Source organism: Lontra canadensis, unplaced genomic scaffold (assembly GCF_010015895.1).
Source record: "Lontra canadensis isolate GAN:19392208 unplaced genomic scaffold, GSC_riverotter_1.0 scaffold7, whole genome shotgun sequence".
Taxonomy (NCBI): Eukaryota; Metazoa; Chordata; class Mammalia; order Carnivora; family Mustelidae; genus Lontra; species Lontra canadensis.
This window is the reverse complement of record NW_022631001.1, coordinates 27,920,528-27,927,084: the sequence shown is the minus strand read 5'-3', so window position 1 is coordinate 27,927,084 and position 6,557 is coordinate 27,920,528. Positions and strand designations below refer to the sequence as shown.

The window sequence follows — 6,557 nt, the reverse complement described above, 5'->3', positions numbered from 1 at the left end:
CCAACAATGAACACAGAGTCCAAAGTCTCTTTATCTCTAGGAAATGAAAGTGTTCTCTACATGACCACAAGCATTTGATAGATCACTGGTGGGATATATGATTCAGAAGAAAAATCTGTGCCACACGCTTACGGATTACCTTGTTTTTTACACCATTGACAATAGGGTTGAGTGCAGGTGGCACAAGGAGGTAGATGGTAGACAGAAGAATGTGGGTAGGGGGAGCAACATGTCCAAAACGATAGCTGAAGAAGGAGAAGAAGGCAAGAATATAAAACTCAAGAAAAACAAAAATATGAGCTGTATATGTAGTAAATGCTTTGAGCCATGCCTCCTTTTGTTGTAGACAAAAAACAGCCTGGAAAATAAGGATATAGGAAATGAGGATAAAAATCATGTCAAAGCCCAGTATGGTAAAACCCACAAAAAGACCACATGTTTTATTGACTCAGATGTCTTCTGCAGCTAACTTGACCACAGCCATGTGCTCACAGTAAGAGTGGGCAATTACAGTGGAATGAAAAACATGCAATCTTTTGATTAGGATGGGTAACAGACCAACCAACACTGTAGCTCGGATTGCCACTATTACTATCATGTGAACCAAGATGGAAGGGGTAAGGATGGATGCGTGTCTTAGTGGATCACAGATGGCAATGTAGTAGTCAAAAGCCATAGCCAACACAATGCCAGACTCTGTGCACTGCAAGGCATGAATGAAGAACAGCTGAGCTAGGTAGGTGTCAAAGGCCATGGAGCAAGATCTGAACCAGAAGATGGCCAACATCTTGGGAGCAATGGCTGCACAGAGTCCTATGTTGGTGGCTGCCAGCACTGCCAGGAAGATGTACATAGGCTGATGCAGGCTGCATTCTATAGGAATGATGATTAGTAAAGTGATATTTCCTAAAAGAGCCATGAGGCACACAACAAAGAAAGGAAACCCAATCCAAAACTGCATGTGTTCCAGTCCAGGAATTCCAATCAAGATTACGGTTCTGGGGTTCATATATGAAGTATTGATGGATGCCATAGAGACTGGTATTCTGTCTTCTTGCTGCAGATTCTGACACATGCAGAAGAAAATTTGGATGAGAAGTGAAAAGGCTTTATCCCTCACTATCATTCAGCTATTATCATTCAACCATATTGAACATTGAACAATTAAGTTAAGTTCTTTGGATGGCAGTTCGGCCAGAGTGTTCTGGTGAAATTCTGTAATATATGTTGGAATGGCAGAAGCAAACAATCCTGTAGATCTTAACCAGAGGTAAAAAATGAGAAAATTTTGGGATCCCTGCTTAGCCTTTGTGGAAATGGAAACCATGGAACTGAGAACACTGATTTTTGTCATTTTTCTTGAGTTCTAGCCTAGGTTGCTTGAAAAACCACCATTAGGTGTTCCTTCTTTACCTAGATGACAAACCAATTTCATTGCAGTTTAAAATTCTCCTGGTCCTAATGTCCTAGAAGAAATCTTGTTTCTGTCACTGTGTGTGCATTAGTTTATAATCCTCTGGGAGTTTTCAATATTAACCACAATACTCCTGGTGCTGGGGATGGAGTTATTTATCTCAGAGGTGCTGGCATTTGTTCTCAAAGAGGTTTGTTAGAATGGTTTGTCTTCCTTATATTAACTCATTCCTTGATCAAAATATTGAACAATCTACTGTTTTTCAGTGCTCTAATTGTGGCCCTATGAGGAAATTTGAAGATGGTGGTCATCTTTCATATACAGCCAGCTGAAATTAATTCTCTAAATAATTCAAGCTCACTTATTTAGGATATATTTGTGGAATAAGGAATATGAAATAGACTATTTTTAGGGGGGCTTAAAACAAAGAAGAAAAAGAGAAAGAAGGAGAAAAAAAGAATGTCGAGTTACCAAATTCAAGAAGAATGTAGGATAGTGTATAAAAAAAAGCATAATCTGGCTAGTTTGGTCCTACTCTGAAGCTAGATTACCAGGATTATGTTTTTTCTCCCAGTGTTTAAAGATCTGCAGATCACTCGACTCCTTGAGCTCTGGATAAGCTTGCCATACCCTGTTTTGCACGGTAAACTCCCTACTTTTGCTTTTTAATAACTTTACACTATACTGTGAGTGAACTGTCCCAAAGCTCCTTTGAGTACAACACCCAGCTCTTAATACCTCCCTAGTTCTACAGTCTTTCTTGGGGGAATTCTTCTTGGGGAATTCAAATCAATTTGACAAAATCTTTTTTTCTCCCTTTGGTCTCAGTTTCATTAATCGCTCTCTAATATTTTAACAATTTCACATTTTGTTCCAATCTTTCCATGCCTAGACATCCCAGTTGCTCCCACAAAGAGATCTTCTCAGGTCTGAACCTTTGTACACGCTGGAAAAAACATCCTTTATGAAGTAGTACAAGTCTCTACTTCTGTTTTCCTCTGAATGCCAATTTCTTGAAAAAATATTGGATAAGTAGCTGTTTTGTGGTCACATGGAATACTTGTATGGGGGTATAAAAAGGAGTTTTTTGGTGCAATAATTCTTATTTGAAAGAAAAAAAATGATAAAAGAACACTGTGATTTCTTTACCAGTGATTCTGCAACAATACTAATGAGTGGACTATAGTCACAATAGTCATAAATATGGATTAAAGCCATAAACATTGTTGTGAAAATAATTGTTTTGATATATCTATGTGGTATCCAGGGGTGTGTGGTGGTGGAAATAGTGAAATGTATGAACACTATTGCTAATACTTATGTGTACAAGTTGCCAGAAATGACAGAAACTGAGAGAGAAAGATATCTTATAAATTAATTGTATCAGTATTTCCTTAAAAATCATTCAGAATGGATAAAGAACATATACATATATATGTATATCCATATATACATATATACGTATATACATATACAATGGAATATTAGCCATTCAAAGGAATGAAATTTTGCCATTTGCAATGATGTGGATGGAACTAGAGGTTATTAAGTGGAGTGAAATAAATTGGAAAAAAATACCATGATTTCACTCATGTGGAACTTAAGAAATAAAACGAATGATCATAGGGGAAAAAAGAGAGAGACAAACCAAGTTCTCTTAACTACAGAGAACAAACTGATGGTTACCAGAGGGGAGATGAGTGGGGAAATGGGTTAAATAGGTGATGGGGATTAAGGAGTGCACTTGTGATGAGCACGGGTTGATATATGGAAATGTTGAATAACTGTATTGTAGACCTGAAACTAGCATTACCTTGTATGTTAGCTGTTAGACTGGAATTTAAATAAAACTTTAAAAAAATCATTCAGTAGTTGATAGAAGGCAAATATAAATATTATACTTAACTCCACCTACTTGATGATAATAATTTTATCATATTACTTATTATTTATCATACTATCATATTACTTGCCTAGTGTGATGTAGTGATTTATAATTAGAAATACACAGTTGGTCTTCAACCCCTTTCCTGGCACTGGGCTACTAAAACTCTTGGCATTTTCTAAGTGATAAGAGCAATGGGAACATCTTTTCTTGTAATAGTTGGTCCTTTGTCCTCAGTTCCTGAAATAGCTCCAAAGCAATAAAGTTAAAGGAGTATCCTTTGTTATTCCCAACACCTTTTAACCACAGTGGAGTTTATGTTCATGAGGAGATTTTTGGAAAACCCCTAGATTAACTACAGAATGGGGCTGGTTGTCAAGGGCATGAAACTTGTGACTCTTATGTTGGGACTTTTAATCCTATCCCCAGTTTCTGCAGAAAGAAAAGGGCTGGAGATTGACTTAATCACCTATGACCAATGATTTAATCAACCTCACTTATGTTTTGAAGCTTCCAGGATATCTGAAAAGACCACATACAAATTTACAATCATTTGAATATACTCAATATTTATTGTGTATATATTCTGCGCATGTATATGGGTATATATTTTGATGGTAGGGTCTGTCTCTGCCTTTTTGTGTGTTTGTCTTTCATCTGCTTCTTTTCCATTCCCTCCTTCCTGGAGAACAAATAATGTCAGCTCCTTTCCAAGGAGACTTTGAGATCATGGTTCTAAAACCCAAGGCCATAGGGAGCTAAAGGCTTGGGTTTATTTTCAGAGCTGTCCCTCAGGAGACAAGGGATGCCTACTCTAAGAAATAGAGACTCAGTCCATTTAAGAAATATTCTTCATTCACAAATATTGAATGCTTGCTTACTATGTTTTAGATATTATTACAGTTACTAGCAATTGAGCAAAACACAAGGATTGAGTAAAGTAGGACTATGAAATTTATATGACTTGCAGAGGTAATGTTATTTGTCCAAATAAATATAAAAAGTTATAGTATAAATGTCCTCTCACATACACTTAGATTATTATAAATGTATTTAACACTTAAAAGAAAACAAGTACACCATTATTAGGTTATATATAGACATATAACATATTTTAAAATTTAGAATTACCCTTGTATTTTTCAGTGTTAATGTACTCATGAATTAGGTCCATTCTTCTCACCAATAACAAAGTAACGGTAATCATGTATCTGAACATTGCTGATGGAGTGTTGTTTTTGAGGCTTTTGTTTGTTTGTTTGTTTGTTTGTTTTTCCTAAAAAGAAGTGGACAGGTTCACTTCTCAGCACTGTGAGACTCTGGCTATCTGTCATTGTGAGCCCCTAGTGCTGCTGAGTTCAGGTATTCTCTTCAAAACTTTGATTCTTTTCCACTAGCTGGGACATTTATACCTCATTTAACATGATGCAACTTCCCCAGGTAGTCACCTGTCAAGAACCTTGTGTTTTTAACAACTCTTTCATGTAGTTGTGAGAAAATGAAAAGGCACAGCATGGCACCATTTCAGTTATGAATGTATTACAGTTGGTCAAAGAGGAGAAATCTAGTTCTCTCTGACTCCACAGCCAAGGTTTTAAATAATGTGGTTAGATTCATATAATGTCTGTGATACCTGACAACATTTTTGAAAAATTAATTTTACTTACACTCTCTGTACTGTATATTTTACTCTTATATTGTTTTCTGTGTTATCAAAAGTTTAAGATTGCCTTATGTCAGGAGTACAACTCCTAAAGATGCTAGGGTCTTTTATCCCTCCTCCTAAATGAGTTTTTGTAAGGTTTTATAGAATCTGTAGAGCTGAGTTTATTACGTATAAGACAGTATTGTATTGTATTTTCAGTACTTTTCTACTGACTCATTTTTGTCTGTCTTGAATGCACACAAAAATAAATTAGGAGCTGGAAATAAGAAACATATTCCACAGTCAGGCCAATACATATCTTTAGAGTAAGAGCTTCAGTTTTTCTGGAAGTGTTATTATTATTTTTTTTAATCTTTGCATTTAGGTAGAGGTGAAATTTGCAAAACGACCAGAAAGGAGGTGTAAATGCTTCTAATCCATGAAAATATTTTTGGTGTTTGTACTATATTGAAATGTTAAATTGAAAAATTGAAACATATTACTTAATAATGTAAAGAATCACTTCATATTATAGGTACCTTATTTTCATATATTATTATACACTCATTTTTCTTAAATTATTATAAATTCATTTTACTTAATGTGAAATTCACATAACAAAGAAGTGAATATCTGTTAGATACTCTTATAAACACATTAAAAAATATATTAAAGCCTTTGTCAAAGTATTTGAGAGGAACTGGGAACAATGAAACTTTATAATCTAAGAAAATGGGCAGTTAAAGATTCCCGACACTTATGTGTATCATCATATAATTAGATACCTGATCCCTATTTTTGAATTTTAATTAATGGATAAACTACTTGAACCCTGCAGTGATGTAAATTACATTGTTTCTATGGTTTCTATCCACTTGGAGCCTGAAAGTATATTGTTCTGTACACTAGGAGACTAAACAGAACATTGAGACAGCCTCATACAATCAGGTCAAGATAGCCCGTATATCTACTTACATTATTAACATAGGAGCAAAGAAGAAAAGCAAACTGATTTCTGCCTACCAACCTTCATTGGGAAAGAAAGAGTAGTCTTACCCTAAAAACTCTGCCAAACATTCTAGCAAAGCACTAATCAAAGATGACCCTAAAAAAATGTTTTCCAGGTTTTTTATCTACTGTGATATGACATTCATTTCTATTAGAAACACATTATGTTCACAATGGAGTGGTGTTGGTAAACTCTGGGAGTGAAGACTCAACGTAGAAGCTGTACAGATGACTGCCAAAAGTTACAATAACTGCAACAGATAAGATGATTCTGGATTTGAATTTATAGCATCAGTTTTCCTTTGTTAAGAATAAAAATTGTACTCTCAAGCCTCTTTATTTATTTCATCTTTTGGAGGGTGTGGAGGGAAGTGTTAATTATTTTTAAAAACTTTTTGATATATTTACCTAAGATTATATTCATGAGGTAAAATAAGGAAAATTAGGGAATTTGAATATAAATTTATAAAATGATTTGGACATAATATTCTTGGAAAGAATATTATAGTACTGTTACGTACTCTAAGATTTATCTGAACGTTTACCACAGATAATTGGAATAAGCTTAGACTTACTAGTAGACATTTCACACAGAATTCTGTTAC

At 34.9% G+C, this 6,557-nt stretch overlaps 1 pseudogene; it reads right to left on the bottom strand.

Annotated features, from left to right (window-relative positions):
• Nucleotides 1–82: 82 nt before the first annotated feature.
• On the bottom strand, nt 83–1,033 carry LOC116865342 (annotated as a pseudogene).
• Between the last annotated feature and the right edge of the window lie 5,524 nt (nt 1,034–6,557).